The following is a 26,468-nucleotide window of genomic DNA, read 5'->3' as shown; positions in this document are numbered from 1 at the left end:
ATCATGTGAGTGGATTCCATGGTTCATCACTTGATTTTCTGTTTTGTTTGCATTCTGCCGTCACATGTCACGTGTACTGTCGTGTGGCATCAGGCATCAAACAAACACTTACGTTTTGTACAAATTGTGGGAACGTCATGACATCAGCCCATCACGACGTAAATAGCGTACTTTTTCATGGGATAAAATATTGTCGGTGCCTTAGACCTTTCAGAGAAGCGTCTTGTTGGTTCATTCTCTACTCTGCCACATTCATGACATGTCCATTCACCACATGCACACTGCTCAACATTAGATCTATTCAGCAGCATGAACGCTTATTTTAATGTTACTGTCATATATTCACATGGTGTCTCTCACATACATCTATTGATGCCAACGTATTTTATGGCTAAGAGAAAGTTGAAAGACCTTCGTCACATATAAGTAAACAAGCAAGGTTCATATTCAGCCCTATCACATTTAGGGCCGAAGCAAAACAAGCCCATCAGTACTCCTGTCATACGACGACTGTCTGTAAAAAAATCGATTCTGGCCCAGATAATCCTGCGACATGAACGCAATTTTATACTATCGTTTAGAAATTCCATAGAATACCCGAAAACAGGTATGAGGCAATGCACACTGTCCTTTTCTATGCCAATTGTGTAAGTGACGGGTGCTACTTAAAGGGCAGGACATGCTTATCCTTTTCGCGGACCCCTGTCTCGTCGAATCTATTTCAGAAGATAATCGAGGCTTTGACTTTAATATATATTGTGATCTCCACGTTTGGTGCATCAGAAATAGCGTACGTATATCTTGATCCAAGTGAGCTAAACGTTATGTATGCCAAAAGACAAACTACACAATTCAACCTGTATATGTGTTTATTGCCTGAACGCTTTTGATTTTTGGGCAGGAGGATAAGGCCAATCCTGTGGTATTCAACCACATTTCCGTCGGAATTGCAAGAAATAGTGAAACCACCAGACCTTCCTGTAAATATTGTACAGTTCAAGAAGAAAAGTATATCTGGAAACGAAACGTTACAGAGGGACAAAGAACTCGTTTGCTTATTCTCTGAATAGAAAACCAAACATTTTATTTGATAGTCATTTGCACTTACTGATACACATTCTAGGCTGTTGCTTTTAATCAGGTTGTTGATAAAGGAGAGGTGAGTGTTGGGTAAGCGAATGTGGGGCCTAATTATAGAGTGTGTAGGCCTAATTATGTCATTTCCCGTAACAGAACAAATTTGATAATTGTTTTGTGTTTTATCTCCTTCTTTGGGAATGGGCGCCAAACTATTATGTCGACAGCAACTGGGAGAATCTCAGCATGAACAAAAAGCATCTCAGTGTGTGGTTGTCTACATGTTCTTGATTTTGCAATTTTAGCTAAAAGGGTAGTAAGAGCAGTCACAGAGTGGTGGGTAAAATGTACATCTCATATGTTTTTTCTAACATTAACAAAAATAAAAGACCACCCACAATAAAATGTACAATGCCAAAGGTTGAGAACTGATGTCATTTTTTATTTCCAGAGGAGATTTTATCTTTTCATCAGAGTGAAACTGTAAGTGGGCCTTGCCAGCTGTGGTAGTTTTCACTGATCTTGGTGATCTTACAGCTGCAATTGTCGTTACTGTGGCATAGAGTAAGTCTCGATTTTGGGGACAGGACACTTGGTGTGTATGAATCTATCCACATGAGGACAACCCAGTGTCAGTCTATATCTTGAATTGCAGCAGGAGGAAGAAGTAGGTGATGAACAGTCCACCCAACTGAAATGAATGAATGTTGAATAACATGGCAGTCAACAATAGTTCGCAATAACTAACAAAAACATACCCAAGATTGTCTTGTTTATCAGTCAAACGTTTTTTTCAATTTCCAAATATCACAAAGCCATGCACTATTTCATGCCATGTTATGTTGTATGTCGTATCATTGAACAGTGGTATATTGATTTCATTAATGTCCAATGTCCTGTGGCAAGACAGATGTTAGATTTTATGGTATTTATTGTTGACGTTTCAACTTACAGTCAGAAGGAACTCGTTTGTGATGACAAAGAAGTTAATGGCCGTGAATCCAGTGGATGTTCCTGTCAACTTGGAGACAAAGAGGTTAAGCTGAAAAAGTAAGGAAGAATTGATGATGATGGCCCGATCACAAATGAATACAAACATTGCAAGTTTCCCTGGAATGTGTGATTAAAATATTGCGGCAAAAGGTGATGAGTGATTGGTCAGTCGGAGTGTGACAACATGCAATATAGTTCCAGCTGAACCTTGTTTTAAGGCAGTAGCGTAACTACCATTTTGGAAAAGACACATCTGTCAAGTATCTCCTTTGGCGGCAATCAGTCGGGAAGGGGAAGCTTCGCTAGGCCAAAGTAGAGATAATTTATGGATAACAACGCCTTTGTTGAATGTAAAGGCGAAGTTTCGGTATAGAACCTTATACCGTTGTAAAGCAAGGCTGAATGGGGCCATAAGGCATCTTTGTTAGTTCCCGCGCTCACTCGTCCTGGGGTCTAATTGGGCTAGTGTTGGAGCCAAGCGAATGGGGCATCAAGTCTGTTAAGAGCCTGCCATTGTTACTTCGTTTCGAAATATACAGATACCCCACTCATCGACACAATGACACAAAGCAAGATATGAATGCCTTTTACGGGACACCTTCCGCCATTTTTTATTTATTTTGGTAGGAAATGTGTAAGATCTTGTTCCTCAGTAATGCCTTCTAACCTTTTCAGCCTCCCACTAAAGTAAACTGTTTTACAATCGGGACAAGACCCTAAGTCGCCGAGGTCTTCACGTACATAGGAACTAAAACCGACCGTTCTCGCTGAATGTCTTCACAATTTATGTTACAGATACTGCCTGCACTTATAGAAGGCCTAGATTTTCGGTATCTTAGTCTATTATTTTGGCGGTGATGACAATTATCTGATATAAGCTTATGTATTGTATATCTATTTATTACTTTATTTAGTGTTAGTTAATGGATAAGCTTAAAATACCATAAAAGGACAAAAAAAGAAATTAAAAAAATACAGCCAAAGCATTTGTCTGGTCTTTGTGTAGACTGAAAACTATTGTCATGAATGTCTGTATTATTAGAGAGAAGAATTTTGTTTTTAGTAAACATTTGTACCAATTTATATTGATACATTCATAATACATCAACTCATTTGTTATGCAGAGAAAACAAACCCATACATACCTTCACAGGCACAATAGATATATGCCTAGATAGGACCAAGTTGGAACCCCTTAGACAAATCCTCAATGGACCCATTTCTCAGCCCACATTGTTGGTCCAATCTAATTTTGCTGGCTGGGGCGTTTCTTCGAGGAATAACATAAATAATTAAAATTACCTTTGGGAGCCAATATTGTATGGCAAAAACATAAACCTACCTGTCCCAGAAGTTCTGCAGTTGCGTTTTTTGTTCCAATCTGGAAAATGTCATCCAGCAAGGAATGGGCCTGAAATAGTGTTTTAACATTTTGTAGATGTGTATCTAAACAGCCATCGTAGGCTGAGAATTTGGAAATAGCTATGCCTATTATATACACTGAGGAACATATCGTGTATTATATAACTAGCAACGTTGAAAATACCATGGTCACAAAGCCTGAAGTAATCACAAACCTAGAAACTTAACCAAACGAATTTGCGATTCGAACCCACGATCATCTCTTTGGCACACCTGTTTGGTGCAACCACGTCACGCACATTGATTTGTGGAACTGTAGACGACTGGGTCAGAGTGAGATGCTAAATAAAAGTGTATACTTACTGCGTCATGTACACCAGAACTGCTCATTGTCAGCAAAATAACAATCACAAAACAACATCCCAACCAATACGAATAGATAAAAGTTTTAAACATTTCCTCTCGGTAGTTTATCAGCTGATACGAAACAAAGCAGGCCAGGAAAACCTGAAGGAAAAGGGATAGTCCGAGGATCCATTTGAAGGTTCTGTTGATGATATACACAGCCTGACAAAGCTGTGTGTAGCGAGATCTCAGTTCTGGCAGACGTTCAGGGATGTTGTCATCTGCTTCCTTGATCTGCTTGGAAAGGACCTGCCCAAATCTGAGGAATTGACCTTTGATGACCCTGGAAACTACGACCACGAAGATTACAGGGAATACCCATGCACCGGTGTCGAAAGTAAACAAAATAACATTGAGTGCGACTGCCCATTGTTCCACTGGAAAAGGACGAAGAATATCAACAAGGAAAAGATTAGAATTCGAAACATTGCCAAGAGTGACTGTAAAACATGCAGCTACGCTGACGACAATTACAGCCCATGCACTTGATGTTGCAACATTCAAATACGTTATTTGGCATCTGTATCCACATCCGATTTCTTTCGTCACATTGTTGTTGAAAAGAGCATCCCAATGTTTGTAGAAGGATCGCAAGTGGCCAAGTCTCTGACATGAAACAACCATGATAGTTGCATTCAATGAGCACTGGAGATACCAGGACGTGAGACAGATCCTCAAGGGTAAACCTTTATTAAGAGGGAATATGCCAACAGCATTTCGGACAAAGTTGAACCACAGCAAAAGAAGAACCATGAAACAATACAGTCGGTGGCTGAAGAATGCCTGTAGGCTTGTAGATATTCTCTTACGACCATTTTGTGACTGTTCCAATGCATTGCTATCCTGCTGTGGGTCAAAGTACAGTCCAAATATTTTCATGGATATCAATAGAGGTTTCATTCTGTTCTCAATTGGTATGGACTTGCAATTGTTTGCAATGTTCTTTCCATCAGAAATGTCGATACTTTCTATTTTCATGATTGATGCTGGCATGTAATCCGTAACTTCATTCGACAAAACGTCCAACTGTTAATTTGAATTGTGCCTGTAGTTCAGATGAAAGGCATATTCATCCCTGTGCGGTGATGCGGTTTAAAATGGACGCTTTGAAACAACACAGTGAGGTGCCCGTGTCACATTATCAATCACGTGACAATTAATGTAAAGCTTTCGAACAAGGCTGAATATGTACCTGTCGATATCCACAACCACCTACACACCATAAACCCAATTTACTTTTTAAAGAGTCAAACGTAAACCCAGCAGCACACTGAAAATCACACTATGTACGGCAAATGGCTGCATAATCAACTGATTGGACTTGAGCGGGGAAGCATCAACTCTATTTGGTAATGAAGTCACACAATCAGAAACCTGTATGGGCATTATGCAAGAGTATAGAGCCCGCTATCAGTGAAGAGTATAAACAGTTTTCTACGGTGGCACGTGCTGATGGTTTGTTGACTGTCGATAAATTGATATTCAGCTAAGTGCTGTAACATGGCTAATAGCTAAAACGGAGATCGCACTTATTTAAGGTTAGGTTTAACCAATCAAGTTTTACAAGCTATTTGATGTACGACCTGTAATTTTCCCTCACAGGGATTGACCCATATAGCACAAATACAATAACGCTGATTTGTAGACACAAAGTACATTTAGGATGCAGTAACTACAGGACACAAGCTAATGATTCAAATTTCAAGGAAAGCAGCAGTATTTCAATATGGTCCAAAGTATGTGGATGTATAGCATTTCTCATCAACGTCATAGGTGTTTTGAGCCAGAAACCTATGATTGTGGGTTCGAATCCCGGTTCGCCCCGATTATGTTTCTAGGTTTGTCAGCACCATACCCATGCTCGTGGGTTTCACCGAAGTGGTAAACGTCTGAGACCTGCATCACTTCGGGCTTTCCTCCCACATTGAGCTGACACGCCGTGATGTAACTGGAATACTGTTAAAAGCGGCGTAAAACCCAACTCACTCACTCACTCACTCATAGGTGTTTTGTACCTTCAGACAATCACGTCTTTTCCATACTCTATCGCGACACTGATTGTCTGTTCCACCCTGAGTGAGTTTGGTTTTACGCAGCGTTTAGCAATATTCCAGCAATATCACGGCGGGGGACACCAGAAATGGGCTTCACACATCGAAACCGTGCATTCGGCGTGACGAGCAAACGTTTTAACCACTAGGCTATCCCACCGCCCCCATCAGATACGTGGGCAAGAGGTAGCTATGAAACGTCATTACAAACAATATGGATGTCGTTATCTATACAAAGTATCATGTCTTCTACTAAAACAAGGGGCGGTCGGGTAGCCCAGTGGTTAAAGCGTTCGGTCGTCAAGCCGAAGACCCGGGTTCTATTCCCAACATGGGTACAATGTGTGAAGCCCATTTCTGGTGTCCCCCGCCATGATATTACTAGAATATTGCTTATAGCGGCGTAAAACCACACTCACTCACTCATGTATTTGGGATAGGAGCTTGGATATTTGTGGTAACAATATCATCCATGATCGGGTGCAACTGAGAATAAATATCCTATATCTATGAGAATCTGGTAAAAAAATCACAATAGAGTTCGCCATTTGAAACTCTGCAGGGCATTGGATCGTGTCTTTATGTACCTGTTGGCTTTGGTTCCAACAGGCCTTCGTTCTGTATCCGATCGTCACTACCAATCTTATCCCTTATGATCAACATCTTTTTGTTTTGCGCATCAGTAGGTACTCTGACGTCATCAGCCTTCAGTGCTTCACAAGTGAACATTGCAGTGAATGTATACTCACTTCCACAAGAAACGCACACGTGAAAATATGCACGTTGACAGATGGTATTTACGTGCGTTTCCAGACTGAGAGAAGAATCAAACACCCAAATTGCGAGTTCATGTGCTTTGGTTTAATGACACTGACGCAAATGGGGATATTTTAGCCTGGTACATTTGGAAGAAAAAATCAGTTTCGTTTAGTCCTCATTTAACTGAAGAAAGTTGTTAGCCATCCTACCCTTAATATCAGGAATTCAGCGTGATAGTGCATCAGATGCAGCTTCCATTGACAATGAAATGCGAGTTAGATCTGCGCGTCATCGGCGTATTGATGAAACCTGACCCCATAGAATCTTGCTATATCCCCAAGCAGTGTAGCATACAACGAGAACAAAAAATTGGTCCCAGTTGGAACCTTGACGTGCACCATACAAGAGTATGGAAACAGGTTATCTCCCTGACAATTATGACTATAAGTAAGGGAGTGGCCCAAAACTCATCCAAAACTGAGCTGGCTCCCAGAGGAGATATCGCTTTGGTGATATCAAACGATATTTACATTGTAGATATCGTTGCAATGAAATTGCATCACAGTGCTGTGCATACCATTGTGACGTCATTGGTATACTACACCATGAGATCTGACTTGGTTGTGGTTCAGGAAATTTGACAGCAAATCGCTACTTGGTTCAAATTCTTCAAACTCAACTTCTTCCAACCATTGACCGCCAAATCTCCCGATCTCAACCCAATCGAACACCTCTGGGATGACCTCAATCGACGTATCACGTATCCAGACAGTGCTGAGGAGGTGCAGATCCGTGATTGCTGCCCGGGGCGGTCACGCGAGATACTGAGTTCAGCATGACAATGAACTTTTTCAATGTCTTTGTACAACGACAACATGTGGCTATTTCATATCTGTATCTATGCTATTGAATTAAATATATCGACTGTATTAGGTACAATAAATTTACTAAAAATCTACCTGTTCGTTTCTTTTTTTGAAGAGAGTACATGTCGGCATTGTGCACAATAGTCACTCAATAGCATTTATAATACACTTACAGAAAGTTGATAACTTTTTCATGGTAAGTTTTTTTTGCATTCAAACAATTTCACTAGATATATTTTGAGCGATAGGTAAGAAACTTCTAAAAGAATTAAGATGTAACGATAGTCATCAGCAATACCGTTGCATTACAGAACGGACATGTCCATTCAACCAATGGTATTTTTGTCCAGCGACCTTTTGCAATTAGTAGTCTGTGACAAGAAAAGCTAAGATGTAACAGCGGCATGTGGTATTTCTGGGGTTAATATCAAGGTAAAGTTTGGTTTAATTTCATATTTGATAAGTTAATAGACTCTAGATTTTGAGAATACCTCCAAAGCAAAGTGTCATTGTTGTATGAACTAATATTCAAGACATGTCTTAACCACACATTTGAAAGACGTTGGTATACATGGAGATTGATTTATAATACAAATAATCCTGTAATGAAAAGAATATTTGTAATTACTGAGATACATTTGTTTGAACAATTATTTTTGCATTTATCCAAAAATAACATACATAATAGAGGATATATTGGACGACTTTCCAGTGATTAGCAAATCATTTTATTCATTACACTGGTGTAAAGTGGCTTGCATCCCATTTTTGCATACAACATATAAAGTGGAGTACGCTCTTTGATAGGTAACAATTTTCTAATAAAATCAAGGTGAATCATTTCCATTATAGTACAGTTTTCAAACCCCGAGATTTCTAAACCATAAGTTAAGGTGGGGATTATCATTGCATCAAATATTTTTAATTCGCAGGTTATCGAAAGGTTATGTTATCTAGCTTTGGTTAATATGAAATGCATTTCCTTTGATGCTCTCTCACACAATAACTGCTAGAATGGCCATGCCTTTTTGAGCGTTACTCCATGGTACATATTCAGAGATGTATCGTCAATAACAATTCCATCACATGTCTGTTCAGTTTGGAATTCCCCAAGATCTTTGAGGTATAAAGAGAATAACAAAAGCGAAATGTGTTCTGAATGTGATCTGTGGTTATTCAATTTCTTAAAATACATGATTTAATATTGCTGTACATGGAGTTTATTATTTAAAGACATATTCCATTAATCCCACATTAGCCATAATCCCAGTCTCCAGATATTGTCAAAGAGTTGATATAATTTGTGTTTTCAAAATATGACTGTACAGATTGAATCTATGATCACAATGAGATTAACGAGAGAGTGTAATAACAAGAAGCTGACAATGGTAAAACTAACAATAAGCAATCAAGATGTCCATTTGCGGTTAATGATAGGATTAAAGCACAGAAGAATACGAGCAGCTATCTTAAAGTATCTGTTTCCTAACCCTTCTGTTTGCTGATGACACTGTCCTCTGCTGATTCTGCAACTGAACTCCAGATTACATTAGATTCTTTAAGACGTTATTGCAATATCTGGAAATTAGAAAACAACTAAAGTTTACATCTTTGGAAGGGGGCCGTCCAAAAACAGTAGGTTATCTTTTTATTTGGAGAATACGGAAATTGATATCGTAGACAATTATACGTACTTATGTGTATTGTTTAGTAGAAACAGAAATTTTAAGCCAGAAAAAAATGTTTAGCGGAGAGTGCATCTAAAGCCATGTTCTGTCTTCCACCCCCAAAATCGAGAAATTATAACATTCCTTTGGATTGTTTACCATAGGCTTTTAATGTAATGAACCAAATTATTATATGGGTGTGAAAATTTTGCATACGAAAATATGAACAAAATTCAAAAGACCCATCTAAAATTCCTTAAACTAGCATATGGTCTTAGAAATGCGACCCCAAATTTTATGGTGTATGGAGAACTAGGAAGAATACCTTTATCGATTTATGCAGTTAAACGATTAGTTAACTTTTGGCATAAACCCGGACCTGCACCGAAACTATCGCAAATTATTTATAGGTTTGCTCATTTGCAATTTTTATCTAATAATGAACAAAATGCCTGGATAAGAAATGTTAGGCAAATGCTTAATTACTCTGGTCTATCCTATGTATTTTATGATCCATAAAGCGTTTTCAACCAGTGGCTAACTGCTCAGATAGAAAACATTTTATCTGACGTCGAGAGAAGTTCAAGAGGGTGTTATTATAAAAATTTAAAAGATATCCCGTCATTTGAAAACTTTCTTCTCCTATCTAAACAAATTTAGTATCCTATTCTAAACCATAGAACCTGTGACCATAATCTACCTGTCGAAGTTGGCCGTTGGCTTGGAATAGATAGAGAATAAAGGACATGTGTATGTCGCCAGCTGCAGCCAATGAATTCCACTACCTGTTTAAATGTTAAGCGTTCCATGAATCAAGATCAAAACTTACTCGAATAAATATATGCAATTTCCGAATATAATAAAGTACAAAATAAACTGTTGAGTACCAGAAATGTAAAAGAAATCAAGAACCTTGCAGTTGCACCTTTGGGTGTAACTGTGTATATGTGTGTTTGTCGGAAACACAGGCGAGGCAGCGGCAGCGCATTGAAGACACCAGATGATTGAAAACACTCAGGGGTGTTCTTCCAAATGTCAACCAAAGATTTGCCAAACATTGCTGGCGTTTCCGGCTGGTTCTGATCCTGTGGTAGGCGCCATCTATCTCATCCCATACGTATTGTTATGCTGACTCAAACATTATACGTGCAACACCTGGACGCACATAATCCTGCTATAACGTGACGTTACGCCCCTGTATTTCTATCCACAAAGGGTAGAACAAGATCTCAAATGATGTCGTCCCGGTAGCGTACGCCATTAAAATTGCAATGAACAATGATGAGTTGTGATGCCGCCCAATGCGATTACACTCCCACCCTATGCAAACGTCGCGTAAACGTTGGAGTGAGTGAGTGAGTGAGTGAGTGAGTGAGTGAGGTTTTACGCCGCTTTTAGCAATATTCCAGCAATATCACGGCGGGGGACACCAGAAATGGGCTTCACAAATTGTACCCATGTCGGGAATCGAACCCGGGTCTTCGGCGTGACGAGCGAACGCTTTAACCAGTAGGCTACCCGACCGCCCCTCGAAGAGTGAGTGAGTGAGTGAGTGAGTGAGTGAGTGAGTGAGTGAGTGAGTATGGTTTTACGCCGCTTTTAGCAATATTCCAGCAATATCACGGCAGGGGATACAAGAAATGGGCTTCACACTTTGTACCCATGTCGGGATTCGAACCCGGATCTTCGGCGTGCTAAAAGCGGCGTAAAACCATACTCTCTTACTCACTCATCTGTATCACTTTCCCTCTTCTTTCGTGTTGAGCATATAATAGAATTGCCTATAATCTTCAGTATTAATGTCTCTAAAACAGTTAATCACCAATGCTGAATTCAGGTTTGCCAAGTACCTATGTATGAACTTTGTCTAAGTAAATAATTTCGTGTAAATTACGTTTAATCAATTTTACGTATTGCGTAAAAGAGTGTCATCGAACTTAGCCTCTACCTTTGTCTAGTACATATAAATGAGACCCAACGTATCGATCGATCAGATCGATATCAATAGACCAGTAATGTAAACCTTACTTATTGAATTGGACGAGTTTGACTCCATGTATATCATCGTGTGGTCGGCTCAGTGTATCTCCGATCAATAACACTCTGTAGTACAATGTTAATCTACAATTTGATCACTAGCTTTTGTAATTACATAATGATCTAAGCGTGGGCCTTTTAAAAATTCCAGCCGCTAGACAACCATAAGTAATCTGAAACAAAGCAAGAAATGATATCTAGTAAGTTGTCATAAAGCGGACAATCGACAGTTGGACCATACGTTGATGTCAAAGTTAGTTTTATTTGATAATTGTATCTTTACTGCAAGGACGTTTTCAGTAGCTTCGTAATTGTCTTTCTATATTCATATTGAAAGTTGTCTTCCAAGTTTATGACCTTACTTTTATATGAACAAAAGAAACAGCATGAAGAGCACTATTCTTGTATAGTCCTGAAGTTGATGTCGGGATATATAACTGATTTGAACTGAATGATGCAGAAAGAAAACATTTGTCAATTATGCTGAGTCAACTATTAAAGAAATGTCCAGGTTGAGATATTAACCACCTCCCCCAGACAGAATACCTGAAATTGGATATGAGTCAGTGTACAATGCAATTGTGACCTCAAATTTGAGTGTCTCACGAAAAGGGGGGCACGGGTGGCCCAGTCGTCTAAGGCGCCGCGATTCGCTGTGCAGAGTTGCGTCCCTTGGGTACGCCAGAAACCTATGCTTGTGGGTTCGGATCCCGGTTCGCCCCAATTATGTTTCTAGGTTTGTCAGCACCATACCCGTGCTCGTGGATTTCACCGAAGTGGTAAACGTCTGAGACCTGAATAACTTCGGGCTTTCCTCCCACATTAAGCTGACACGCCGTGATATAACTGGAATAATGTTAAAAGCGGCGTTAAACCCAACTCACTCACTCACTCTCACGAAAAGTGCAGGTAATGTGTGATCGCATGTGCGAAATGGCCACCTTAATCAAGATCAGTTGATGAAATGTCATCTGACCCGTTAACCTTTCTGTGATGATTATTATAAGGGCCTGATTCCTTTTTGCAACGCTGTGTCATCCTGGTCAGGGTTTAGAACACATGGTGCTTTCATTCCACATAGATATGAATAGATATGAAAGTTGTATGACTATTGGTGTTCTTCTCTTCCAACATGTTTGTCACGAAATTAATACGAACGAGAGCAGGCAAGGTACATGCAAATATGTACTTACCGCGTCATGTACATCTGAACTGCACCTTGTCAGCGATATGATGATTAGAAAACAACCTCCAAGCCAATACGAATAGGTGAAAGTTGTAAACATTTCCTTTGGGCCATTTATCATCTGATACGAAACAAAGCAGGCCAGGAAAACCTGGAGGAAAAAGGATAGTCCGAGGATCCATTTGAAGGTTCTGTTGATGATATCCACAGCCTGACAAAGCTGTGTGTAGCGAGATCTCAGTTCTGGTAGACGATCAGGGATGTGGTTATCTGCTTCCTTAATCTGCTTTGAAAGGATCTGTCCAAGTCTGAGAAACTGATCTTTGATGACCCTGGAAACCACTATCACGAAAATTACAGGAAACACCCATGCCCCTGTATCGAAAATAAGCAAGATCAAACTAAGAGTGATTGTCCATGGATTCTTTGGAAATGGCCGAACAATATCATCAAGGAAAAACTTTGAGAAATTTCCGAGAGAGATTGCGAAAACTGCAGCTATATTGACGAAGAAGAAAGCCCATCCACCTGAAGTTGCAACATTCAAATACTTCATTGGGTATTTAATTCCACAGTCAATTTCTTTCGTCACATTGTTGTTGTTGGAAAGAGAATCCCAGTGTTTGTAGAAGGATCGCAAGTGACTAAATCTCTGACATGAAACAACCATGATGGTTGCATTAAAAGAACACTGCATGTACCAGGACGACAGAATGATCCTCAAGGGTAAGCTTTCATTCAGAGGAAATATGCCAACAGCACATCGGACAAAATTGAACCACAGCAAAAGAAGAACCATGTAACAATACAGTCGAAGGCTGAAGAATGTCTGTAGCCTGGTAGATGTTCTCTCATCGACATTCGGTGACTGTCCCAGTGTATTCCTACCCTGCTGTGGGTCAAAGTAGATTCCGAATAGTTTCATGGACACCAAAAGAGGTTTCATTCTTTCGTCCATTGTTATAAACTTGTAATTGTTTGCAATATTCTTCCCATCAGAAATATCAATACTTTCTATTTACATGATTGATGCTTGTAATTCGTAGCTTGATATGTCAATACTTCCAATTGATAAATTGAATTTTGCCTGTAGTTCAGATGAACGGCATATACCTCCCTAGTTGGTGATGCGGTGTAGAATTATCGTTTTTTCTCACCACAAGGTGGTGCCCGTGCCACAAAATCTACCACGTGACAATTTATGTAAAGCTATCGATTAATGCATAACTTGTTCCTATCCATAACCCAAGGCTCCATTACATCATACAACCCCATTTACCCCAAACACACCATCATCACATCACTATCTGCTATCGATCTAACTGGCTGTGTGAACTGTAGCGAGGAACCATTCAAAATAACATATAATGACAAATCTGTATGTGTCTTATGCAATTATGTACAGAGACAGCTGTCAGTGTGACTATCCATAAATTGATATTCAGCTTCCTGCTGTAAGGATTGCTAATAGGTGTCAAGTGACATTGCACTAAAGGTTCGGTTTTAATCAATTAAATCGAAGATAAATAAAATGAATATCCTTAGTCTTCAGATAAATTATGAAAAAAAACCAGTAAAAAGACAAAAAACAACAACATTTCTTAAAAAGAAAAAGGTAACATAAAAAAACCCAACAACATTTATTAAAAAGAAATGGGTAACATCAAAGTCAGTTTGCTTTACAATGGTCCATCGCCGGATATATTTAGTAAACAAACATTGAAAACTCTTAACATGGTTCGGCTCCTTCGATGACATAGCGTGCAGATATGATAACTCACGAAGGGGACCTTATGATTACCACAGCAACCATGTTGCTGGGCTGACGTCACAGGTAGTCCATGAGCCAGTCCAGATACTGGTACCACCTAGGGTGACAAAATCTCAGTATGATGTTTTGAAAGTCATTTATCCATAGATGAAAAAAAACTTTGAAAGCATTCCGGGATTCATAGCTTAGTGGTAGTAATCACCACATAAAGGGGGGCCCCTAAGTCGAATTCATGGGACCAGATTTCGGGGTAAGGGAAACTAGAAAGTGAATTAACTTTACAGGCAATACTCAAAATGTTTGTAGACTGATGCTCTTCATGTTGGTATGTAATATAGATCTAATCCAGTAATAATAAAGGTCACCAGAGGTCAAAAGGTCACAAAATGTGACCCCTGCTTAAGATAGTACCACCTGTCAGAAAACTGCCACACCAGTGGAACTTTCTGAACCCAAATGGGCTATGATTAAAGCCAAGAAGTACTCATGTCTATTAAAAATCTGAAAAAGTGAAATTTATTGTCTTTTGTGGTGTGGTAAGAACGATTTTGATGCATTTTAAGACAAGTGTTGTTTTGCGCTAAAAGCATACAAGATTTATATATATCATAAGTGAAGGTACTACTTTCCTTTTTGCAAATGGCAAGGTTTCAATGGGAAAGCCGACATGAACTGCCGCAGCAAAGATGTGGTGTATGTTATGAGATGTTCGGGATGCGGCGAAAACTACATCGGTGAAACCGGCATGGAATTAAAAGATAGAGTCACTGTACACAAACAGCAGATTAGAGACCCTAATGTTCGATGCTTAGGTGTCAGCAAACACATTGATGATTGAGGAAACGGGAAATTTACTATTTTTCCGTTTTATAAATTGTATACAAGTAACAAGCAGCTGAGACTGGAAAAAGAACAAATGTTTATCCAATTGATGAAACCAAAATTGAACTCTAGAATGTATTAATAGATTTGTCATATCAATCGTAAATGTTGCACTGTTACTTTACAAATACTGTATATTTAATTCAAATGTCTCCCTACAATTGTTAAATTACTTAGTGTCGTCGCTGGAGTGTGTAAATACATTATGACGTCACAGTTGTAATTTATGACGTCATCATAAGTATGACGTCATTATATGTCATTGTCAGTTACACTGAAGAGCTGTCATGAGACAGCGAAAGTACTATGTATGAAACTGATATAAAGAAGATGATGGACTAATTTGACTTTATTATTTTATTATATATATATATATATATATATTGTGATACGTTACAAGTTATTTTACAGTCAAGTTAGGAGTGACGACCTGGGTCATCTTACAAATTGCCACAAATTGTTATTTGTATTACAAATTATTACACCACCCCTCTTTTAGGGCGTGTCCTTGTGTCTCCTGTTACCAGGTATGGGTTTTGTTAATGAATTGGTTATGAAAAAAACCATGTGGAATGTGACAGCTTTGTAGCAGTATTTTGAAGCGTATGTGCATCTTTCTAAATTGCAGATGTCCTTGCGTTATTCATAATGAATCTGTTTAGCAGCTTTAGTAGATTGCTATGGAAGTGCCATGGACACCAGGGACTCCCGCGTATCGCCATTATAGCTTTGACTTTAATAGGAATCCATTGTAATAGACAGAGTGATTACATTCATAATTTTAATCGAATTGTCAGAATGAAGCATACGTTAAAGAGTGGGGTGTGGTTGTGGTTGACGTTTAATACAGGGACAAGACAGATCTACAGTCCACCATCTCTCTGAACGCCGCGAAAAGACGCTGAACATTGATATCATTTCGGTACATTACGTTCGACTGTCACAGTTGAGTAACTAATTGTTTTCTGTAATGAACAGTGAGTCATCCATGTGAGAGAGTTAGTTTGGTTCTACGCCGCTTTTAGCAATATTCCAGCAATATCACGGCGGGGGACACCAGAAATGGGCTTTACACATTGTACCCATGTCGGGAATCGAACCCGGGTCTTCGGCGTGACGAGCGCACGCTTACCCACTAGGCTACCCGACCGCCCCCATCCATGTGAAAACAAATAGCCGAAAGCATTGCGATGCCTACTTACACATCTCAGAATGCTACTGGACAACAAGGTACCGTTACGACAATGGTTTGGTCAAGTTCCGATGAATATTTTACTTGTGTACAATCCACCATCGACCATCTGACTCGCATCACACCACGTGGTTTTAGCCGTAGTAAAGGTCCCAGAAGGACTATTGTACACAGCTTCTCAGAGAATGGAACCAAAAGGGTTCACAGCTTGACATTACCACTGTGCTTTGTAACTCTGACCTTATTCATTAGCGGCAGTCTGTTCTGTCACAAATAGTAATTATCTATCCCTGTGGATGTAATCAAAAGTCTTTCAATGTTAACCCAGTCTGGCTCCTAGGAAAACTGGTTACGTTGTTGGTTCGCGCGGCGGCGACAAAAAACCTGCTACAAATATATACCATATCATTTAGCTTCCTTGAAAGTTTGTTTCATCGATGACAATTATGGCAAACTGCTCTACTGGTGTTAATTATGGTGAGAGTAATTCAACTTCAATATAACTGAGAACGTCAACGTCAACGTCAACGTCTACGTCAACGCAAGAGACGTAAAAGGTAACATAGCGGTGAAAAGTATATGGATGGATTACTGACAATCAGTGATGACACCGGGTGTTCGCGAAGAGGGTGAGCATGTTCTGTCCTACCGGCACTAACCACGCACACATAGTTTAATCAGGTACTGCTTCTCTGAAGTTGGAAACAGGCAGATATACGAATATGAATGTGAATGAAAGGGTGTATTTTCAGTGTAAGGAAAGTATTGAAGATGAATGTCATGTATTGCTTGATTGCCCTGTGTACGATGATTTGCGTGAAAGTTTATACGAAAAGGTGAGTTTTAGCTATCCCAACTTTCTAGAGTTGTGCAATACTGATAAACTTATTGTACTTTTTTAAATATTATGTATATTTTACAGCCAAAACCTGCTTTTTAATTCTCCAACGAAGAAAAAATATTTTAGATGGCTAGTTACGGGTAGTATATTTTCATACCCCTTTTACACCAATATATTTATGCTGTACATACTGTGATATATTTTAAGTCTCTCGTAACCCTTAACGGGTGGATCACTTTTATGTCCTTCTATATGTATTTATGTAATTATTTTTGTGGTGTGAGACTCAAATAAACAATCTGTATGTCTGTCTGTCTGTCTGTCATGAAAACCCCCGCCTACTCCGGTATTGATGGCCAATCAATACTATGCTTCTTGTTCTTCAAACGCAACCTTCGAGAATTCGATCACCGCCTGTGTACTCCTATAGATTACACTCAAACGAATGTTTTCCCATAGACGTCTATGGTAAGGTTTTTTTTTAAAAAACATAATTATGTATTCAATAGCCAGTCCATGTACATATTTGCAAGCCTGGTCTTAAAGATGCAATACAAACACAAACTTTGGAAAAGGAACACACCAACCCAAGTTCTGACTAAATGTCGCTAACTTGAAAATACATGTGTACACATTCAGAATAAGTAATGATGTTAAGACAAAACAGGACAAAATATTGACAAAACATGGTCAATTGTATTTACTGTGTGGGTGTGCGTTTAAAAAATAGTAAACTTACACATCATCCGATCACAGCTACCGACATTCTCACTGCAGCTCTGCGAAAGAGGTTGGCCGAACAACTGATTCTGATTTAGTGTTGTTGAACCCGTCGGAGCCTAGTCAAGCCTCCATGGCACACGTTCCCAATAGCTGTATAATCAACAGCAGTGTCCACTGTCTCTATGTCGGGCAGAGTTCTTGGATTATACGTTGATCCCAAAAGAGCACTGAAGATCGGTGGCTGTACTGGCAGCTTCTGAAGAACTTTCATCAAATCACCAGCTCGCCGTGATATAACTGGAATACTGTTTAAAACCTCGTTAAAGTTAACTCATTCACTCATTCACTAACGTAATTCTCATTAAAACAAACATTCGCAGCGCTAAGATCTTTGTGGAACAACCTTTGTGGGTCAAGGTGACCACAGATCTGGTTATACCAAAACCAATCAGCCCCAATCCATGGGGTAACTCGGGCTGTAGCTGAATTCCGGTTTTGACCTGTTCAAGGATAACCCGTTATATTATACCTTGGGGAGCATACCGTAATCACTGCATTAGTGCCGTTGACTGTCTCCCGTCGACAAGGGATACTAGCTCCTGACAACAGGAATTGAATAGACACATTTATCATTTAACTAAAGCATTTATCCATGACATAAGCTTATGACATAAAAACATGTATGTCATACCCCAATGACATAAGTATGCAAATTAGATATGCAAATTAGATAACCGGAAGTGGGACTTTTTTCGCCGGTGCAACATGGATACCTTTTATGTTGGAGACATTATTTCAATTATTCTGCAAAAGTCTGTTCAAATATTTTGTTTAAAATAATCCGAGGAACTTTTTTTCTCTGGGAAGGAATATACCATAAAGGAGTTTGGAGGTTGTTTATTTTGATTTACACGGTTATGGAAAACATGTATCACTACGCACGATCTATACGTAAGATTTCGACAAGTTGCTGATGTTAATGTTTAATGCAATTATTCCTTAATTGGGAAGCAAAAATGTGAAAATGATAAATAGAATTCATCACTCGTGTTTTTTAATATGGGAAATATCAACCTCGTCCCGTTAATCAGTATTTGCCTCGCCAAAGGCTCGGCAAATACCGATTAACTAAGACTCGGTTGATATTACCCATATTAAAAAACACTCGTGATGAATCCTCCATATAGATACAGCCTGTCTCTTTCCGCCCCAGATAGCATTTAAAACATGTTTATGTTAGCAGATTTCCAGTTGTGTTTTATAATGGTCATATTATTTTAAGTGATTATCTGACACACGTGCCTTTGAATCATGTGATTAATAGCGTTGCATTAAATCTGGAAAACAGTTGTGTATGTGTTAACTATTTGTCTGTACTTATCAGCAGCGGAATCTCTGCACTTGTACACAGCAGGCCTAATTCAAAATTGACATATCGTTTTTAGTTTCAACAAAATCAGTGTTATCGTATGATAGGATTTCCGTTCCATCACCTGATGGTATATTTACATGCCGCCGTCGCATGGCAGGTGTACTGGTATGCAGTGTCAGGCAACAAACACATACTTTGTTATGCAAGTTGTGTGAGGGTGGGTGCTACCCGAGGGCAGGATATGGTTACCATTTTCTCGAACACCTGGTGTCATCACTGGTTTTCAGTTTCCACCACTATTTTGCCTCTTACGCCCATTGGAATCTTTGTCATCAGATAATCGATACTGGCTATTCTCGTTTTAAGTTAAGTGGTGAATTTAATTGTCAAACCAGGCGTCATGGCATTTTCACAGATGACCCGGAGAAGCGTACGTACAATCACCGTCGGCGTCCATACGTGGGGGTATGAGAGCTTGAATGAGCACAAACTACCATAATTATCTCCCTTTGACGAATATTTCGTGACGTGATCTCCTCAGTGAGTGAGTTGAGATTAACGCCGCTTTGAACAGTATTTCCGTTGCAGCTCGGCGTGTCAGCTTGATATGGGAAGAAAGCCAAAAGTAATACAGGTCTTAGACGTTTACCACTTTGGCGAAACAAGAACAGGTGTGGACAAGGTTCATAATCAGGGCGAGTCTCTGATTCGAATCCACGATCACAGGAATCTGACACGCAAAGCGAATTGAGGCGCCAAAGACGACAAGACTGCCGTGGCCCTCCGCACTGAAGTTGTGAGATTTAATGCAACTGCACATCCATATTTGCACAAGTGAATCATCACTTGTATGGAGACGGGATTAACCGGCTGTTATACATAATAGAAAGATGTTTGTCTTGGCGTGACGTATCTTAAAGAAGGCCCTTCCGCCACCAATGGCTTAGGGTTGTTGAAAATATGGCAATCATCCCTATCCTTACTATACATCTGGCTTCATTACCCATGTGCTTCATTACCTGTGTGCTATTTGTTATTCTTACTGTACATTTGGCTTCATCCAATAATCTGTATGCTACTTGTTATCTATTACCTATGGGTGTCAAGGTTAATCTGCTGCTTATCACAAAATGCCATGCATATACACCTATCATCACTTGGTTGTTGTCACTCCAGCTTGATAACGGTGTAAGAATCTACATCGAAACGTCGCAATATGAAATAAACCTAAAGTTGTTATACATAAAGTTGATCGTTTTCTTTCTATGGCAATCATACAGTAATTTCATTTTTAGTCTCAGCACGCTTTATTCACATAAATTGTCTCTTATCTTTCTTCAATATTGCGTTGTTTACCAAACAGCCACGTTAATGTGAGTGAGGTGATGTTGTGGCAAATGTGTTAAGTTCACTTCTGTTGGTTCTTTCGTTACAGTAGAATAACACCGAATCTATCCATAAAACATGCTATGACTGTCGTGTACTGTTTTGCTGTGTAAATATTGCTTCCCGGGGGCGGTTAGAATAATTGGTTTTATCATGATCCGCCCACGGCTGAGAGTGTGTGTGTGTATGTGTGTGCGAGCGTGCGTGCGTGCGTGCGTGCTTGTGGTGTGTGTTGGGTGTGGGGTGTGGGTGGGGTGTGGGGTGTGTGTGTGTGTTTGGGTGTGTGTGTGCGTGCTTGAGGTGTGTGTTGGGGATGGGGGGTGGTGGTGTGTGGGGGTGGGGGAGTGTGTGTGCGTGCGTGCGTGCGTGTTAAGTATGAGCGCGTGTTAATGTGTGTGTGTGTGTGTGTGTGTGTGTGTGTGTGTGTGTGTGTGTGTGTGTGTGTGTGTGTGTGTGTGTGTGTGTGTGTGTATGCGTGTGTGTGTGTGTGTGTGTTTGTGTAAATTTGGCTTTTCTCATCACACCGTATATTGTCCACTGGTCGACCTGGGATAGGCATGATTATTTTACAGGTTGTCCTGATAAATTTGCAGTTTGGTTCAACTCTACACCAAAGCTTGTATCAAATCGAAACATTTTAATATTGGAGTATTTAAGCACGACATGACTCCGATCTTTAAGGTAAAAACCACTAGTATGGCATTGACAGACCAAATATCATAATAAATGCGAATCTAGGATTCGAACCCACGATATGCGATCCAGTCACAACCAAGGGACGAAACTCAGTACAGTTAAATGCATCGCTTTAGACCACTGGACGCCTGGTTGTGACAAAGATGTGAATATGATGCTTAACCCATTTCATTCAGTGGCGTAGCTCGTATAAGAAGTGAGTGAGTGAGTGAGTGAGTGAGTTAATGTTTAAGTCACAGCGGCAATATTTCAGCCATATGGTGACTAAATCAAGTTATATATTAATACATAGAGACATTAAAATCTGTCGACAAAGGACAGTAAAAACACTAGACTATCACAGATGTAGATTTAAAACTAGCATATCATGATAAAATTCATAACAATTCAGAACAGTACACAATAAAAATGGGCTATAGATCACCAATAACCAAAGGTAGGTCACCATACTAGGTACCATGGGGACTTACGATACTTCTGCTACATACATGGTAACCCAGCAGGATTTACACCATCCCTCTGGCTACTGGTGATTGTCGGCAAGTTTAAGCCAAAACATTTAAAAACAACAAGAATTCTACGATTAAAAACATGGAAAATGAAAAATACTTTGAATGAAATGGGACTTACATACCTTCTCAGGGGGACAATTATTTTACGTTACTTCAACCCCCTTTGAAGGTACAGCCACTAACAATCTCAGTTATTACGTCATTCTACCAAATTAAAATCACATACTTTTTACAATACATATCAAAATTTATCAAGCAATTCTATTTCTTTTAAAAAACCAAGAATTAAATGAGAATTAATCTGATTAAAAAGATCCTTTAACGATGAAACTTTGAAATACTTATCCCTTGTGATGGAAAAATCAATACAGTCAAGCAGGACATGCTTGACCGTGATTCTCTCATCACAATCGTATAAGAAAACATTTCAATGAGACCCGAGACTGCTCCATTCAAGTGACTACACAGAAATACAAGAATACGGGAAACGTAACATCCTCTCACGAACTGTTACCGCGAATTCATTGTTAGTATATCAACAGATTCACGGGGCAACTCTAAAGGATTGGTAGGCTGTAGATCTATTGTAGAGCTATTCCCCAACGAAGTGTATTTTCAGGTGTACGTATTTGCAAATACTCTCAGTGACACTACCGTGACCTTGCCGGACATTGTCATAGATACCGCGTATCAAATGAAATACTGTTTGACACACCACTGTTTATGTTTGGTGGAACAGCAGGGTGCGGGAGCTGCCACTCGGGTGATGAATGAGCGAATGAAGACTTGTTGTCACACAAACAGGATCTAATGCCCCCCTCCGGGTGACAGAGTGAATGGCGAGCATCTCGGATTGTTGTTGTCCCGCGCTGTTTGTCGGGCGCGGCGGGTGACTTGATGGACTGTTTTGAGGGGATATAGTTTTCTTTCGTCCCGGTTGCACACTGTGCAACTTGATAGTTATAAAAAGAGGCCACGAAAACAATATTTTTTTCCTTTCCACTGGCATCATATTCCTTTACGCCGCCCGGGTCTTTCTCAGGTCATTCAAGGGTAAGCCAAATTGCGACGTCTTTCACTTACGGAAAGGGACGAGTGTTGTCGAGTGGATTTTCGTACACAGTTTGGTATTGTCAAACACATTTAATTGAGCGATTGAGTTAAGGTTTTAAATGATTGAATATAGTTTTACGCCGCCTCTAGCAATACACTAGCAACATCACGACGGGGGATCTAGAAATGGGCTTCACGTATTGTTACATGGGGATACCCGGTCATTTGGCGTAACGATGAAAAAGCCGCTTTACAATTTCAATAAGATCAGGCGTGTCAATGCTCAGTACGGAAAGAAAATCTATTCATCATTTTTGATTGAACCAACGAGTAGGCCAAGTATCTTTATCGGGAGTATCTGGGATTCGAACGACGACATGTAGCGGCTAAGTGAAGTTCGTCGCCTCATTAATTTGCATTCTCTGTACCTTATAACGTGGGAACTACAAACGATCAAATTCACCTTACACGCGTTGGCATATATGCAGCATCTAATTCCTGACGTCATCGCATTTGCTGATCATAACTATAAACAATAACAAAATACGAGCAACATTCTTTGGTCACATATGATAAATATATTATCATGTTTAAAGGTCTTTGATAAAGACAGAGTTACAAGGAGTTTATTGTAGTGTGTTTATCATCCACAGACACAGAATAAAACGGATGTATGATCTATGGTCATGCATTGTCCGTTTCATATTAGACCACGTGCACTGGGACTCTGAATCACGCGACATGGGAATACAAACTTACATCAGTGTTTTTCGGCAATATAAGTTTGAAACAATTTTTATATTTCTTCAATACATCATCGTTTCTGTGTGACACTAATCATACATAAGTTAAACAGTTTCACAGAGAAACAACTGTTATATAACAGTGACTATATAACGCTAGTAACCAAAGCTATAGACCACCTTACTGCGAATCATGGGGACTCGTTCACAAGCAGATGGTGCATGAAATAAAGGTATGTATAGGTTAAATAGAATCAGCCTGCAAGGGATTCCACGAGTGTTGGGGACACCCTCAAGACCTGGAGATGAAAGGGGATGAGTAAAGGCTGCTGGAGCTGAGAAGGGGACGAGAATGTAACGGGGTGAGTGTTTAATCAATTATATGCTCTGGGGCAAAGAGGGACTGGAGTGAGTGAGTGGGTAAATTTTAACGCCGCTTTGAACAGTATTCCAGCAATATCACGTAAAATTATGTCAGCCTACAGTAGGGGGAATGGAGAGAGACTAAAGGTCACCACTCAGAGCTGTTTCTGCACAATACTAAACAACATTAAAAAGAAAGTTCTGATATCCAAACCAGTAAAACCACTGATCACCCCAAGGGCACAATTAGTCCTGCACCATGACTGTGGAATATAATTATTTTATGAAAAAATAACCAATCCAGAAACGTATACATCAGCAAGTCTTGCCAGCTCTAGCTAGCTCTATTCCATGAAATCAGCATAGGGAAAAACATATTTTTAGAGTCGAGAAGAACTGTACACTGAGAGTAGTCATATATATACGCTTTTGTCGAGGTGAATTTGAATGTTTGGCGGTCAATGATATCCATGTTGGCGAATAATGTTCACTGTATTTATATGTTATGTTCTGTGTGAAAGTATGGGCCGGGGTCTAGCTGGTGGACAATGATTGTTTATTCACGGAAGACTAGTCTGCCGATATATTGCCTGTGGTATATTAAACAACACTCCTCGGTCGACCGTCTATGGATGCAACACTGATTTAAAGAATAACATATGGTCGTCTTGTTGTTATTTGGGAGGAAGTTTTAGCCAGAGATTATTAGGTAAGTACAGGACGATTTCTGTTATCGTAAAATAACCATTTACCTATACGAAAACACAATGCCTTTAGAAAGTAGTTAGATGTAACAAGTGTTATATTTGTGATTACACGTTCTTATAAAGTATAAATTCTAGTACCTTTTGGTGTTGCGTCGCATCCGGTATTCAAAACCACACTCTCGGGGTGAGGCACCAAATCGCCAGCACAAAAAAAGTAGTCCCCAAAATTAACATTTGTTACATTTAACTTCACGACAAAGAAATCTGATTTTATGTTTCTTAATGAAATTATGTGCTGCTGTGCTTATCCCTGGGATAGAGGTGAGGTGAAATAGAGTTTGACGTCGCGTCCAAGATTATTGCGCTTATATAGCGACGTGCATGTACGTGTGTGTGTGTTTGTGTGGCTGCTTGTACTTGTCCGGACTGATGTCGATTTATAGTGCTAGCTCACTGAGATACCATGCCGCAATTTAACATGAATACCCCACTCAGACACAGTATACTGACTCCGAGCCGACCAGTCCTTGTTTTAGCCCCTTAATGCCGAGCGCCAGACAGGGTAACAACAAGTACCATCTTTTTGTATGACGCGGCCGGAGATCGAACCCCGGACCTTCCTTTCTCCGGGCGTACGCTCTACCACTAGACCACGGAGGCGGTCCCCTGGGATAGATGTGTGACAAAGTACATTTGAACTTTGTTTTTGTTAAATTTGATGTACCCCCAGCTCCTTATCAAACTTGCCCTGAGGATATTCCAGGGCAGAATGTGCCCCCAGTACCCCTTGTGTGTCGTAGGAAGCAACTAGTGCGGGCCAGATGGTCACTGTGTGTAATGTGACTGATCGGACCCCGACGGCGTAGAGCACGACCGTTCCTGAAGCTACAAACAACTGGTTTGTCTGGACCTGACTTATTTACAGGTCATCTTAGCTTGACTATATGTGAGTGCGGTGTACACCATTCGCTGATCAAGCTTACCGGACGCACAAACGTGTCTTAATTAATCAAACGTTTTTGAATGTTTTTGAGTACGTAATTTCTTTCATGTCTGTTTGTTTGCTGTTTAACTCCGCACTCACCAATATTCCATCTATATGACGGAGGTCTGTAAATAATCGAGTCTGGACCAGACAATTCAGTGATTGACATCATGAGCATCGATCCATGTAATTGTGACTCGATGACTTGCATCAACCAAGTCAGCGAGTCTGACCACCCGATCCCGTCAGTCGCCAACAAGTATAGTCGCCTCCTACAAGCATGGGTTAATGAAGACCATCTTTCTATGTTGACACCACAAACAAAACTGGTATGTGGAGGAGTGAGTGAGTGGGTATTACTTTGAGTGAGTGAGTGAGCGAGTGAGTGAAGTCCATTAACACGACGACGGTAGAATGTGTGGAATTGAAGTTTACCCTTCCGCTAACGTTTCAACCACTGGGCTACCTCACTAACCTGGCGTCTTAAGTGGATTCTACTGTACATGTTGTGTTATCTCATAACATTAGCCACTTTGTATACACCTGATTATACTCCCTTCTATTGCATTATATTCATCGTGAATAAGATATAAGGCGAAAAGAAAGTTTGTGTTGTTCTATGCGTGACACTTTGATCGCAATGTAAACGTTACCAGGACTTTAGCATTGCAAAACATACAATTTAAAGCCAAACATCCACCAAATAGCTACACTGATAAGGTACTGTTAAAGAATATTGACAAAGCTAGATCCCTGAGATTGGAGCAAGGGTTTATAACGCCTCTTATGGCAAAGGTCTGAACGCTTTCTACATTCTTTTGACTTCTCCGTTTGAATCG

The 26,468-nt window shown here is 39.9% G+C and overlaps 1 long non-coding RNA gene across 2 annotated transcripts; it reads right to left on the bottom strand.

The window, feature by feature from the left end:
- Window positions 1-1,652: 1,652 nt before the first annotated feature.
- On the bottom strand, window positions 1,653-17,925 carry LOC124120445. Of its 2 annotated transcripts, none has more exons than XR_006858828.2 (4): window positions 17,829-17,925; window positions 3,413-3,481; window positions 2,030-2,119; window positions 1,653-1,768 (listed from the first exon to the last, which is right to left on the bottom strand). It is a non-coding gene; the product is annotated as an uncharacterized LOC124120445 (long non-coding RNA). The 2 variants fall into 2 exon arrangements; XR_007223246.1 differs by lacking the exon at window positions 17,829-17,925 and adding an exon at window positions 12,411-12,507.
- Window positions 17,926-26,468: the final 8,543 nt, after the last annotated feature.

The sequence above is a fragment of the Haliotis rufescens genome, unplaced genomic scaffold (genome assembly GCF_023055435.1).
Source record: "Haliotis rufescens isolate VD_foot unplaced genomic scaffold, xgHalRufe1.0.p SCAF_3, whole genome shotgun sequence".
Lineage (NCBI taxonomy): Eukaryota > Metazoa > Mollusca > Gastropoda > Lepetellida > Haliotidae > Haliotis > Haliotis rufescens.
The sequence above is the reverse complement of the archived record's forward strand: the minus strand, read 5'-3'. Positions and strand labels throughout refer to the sequence as shown.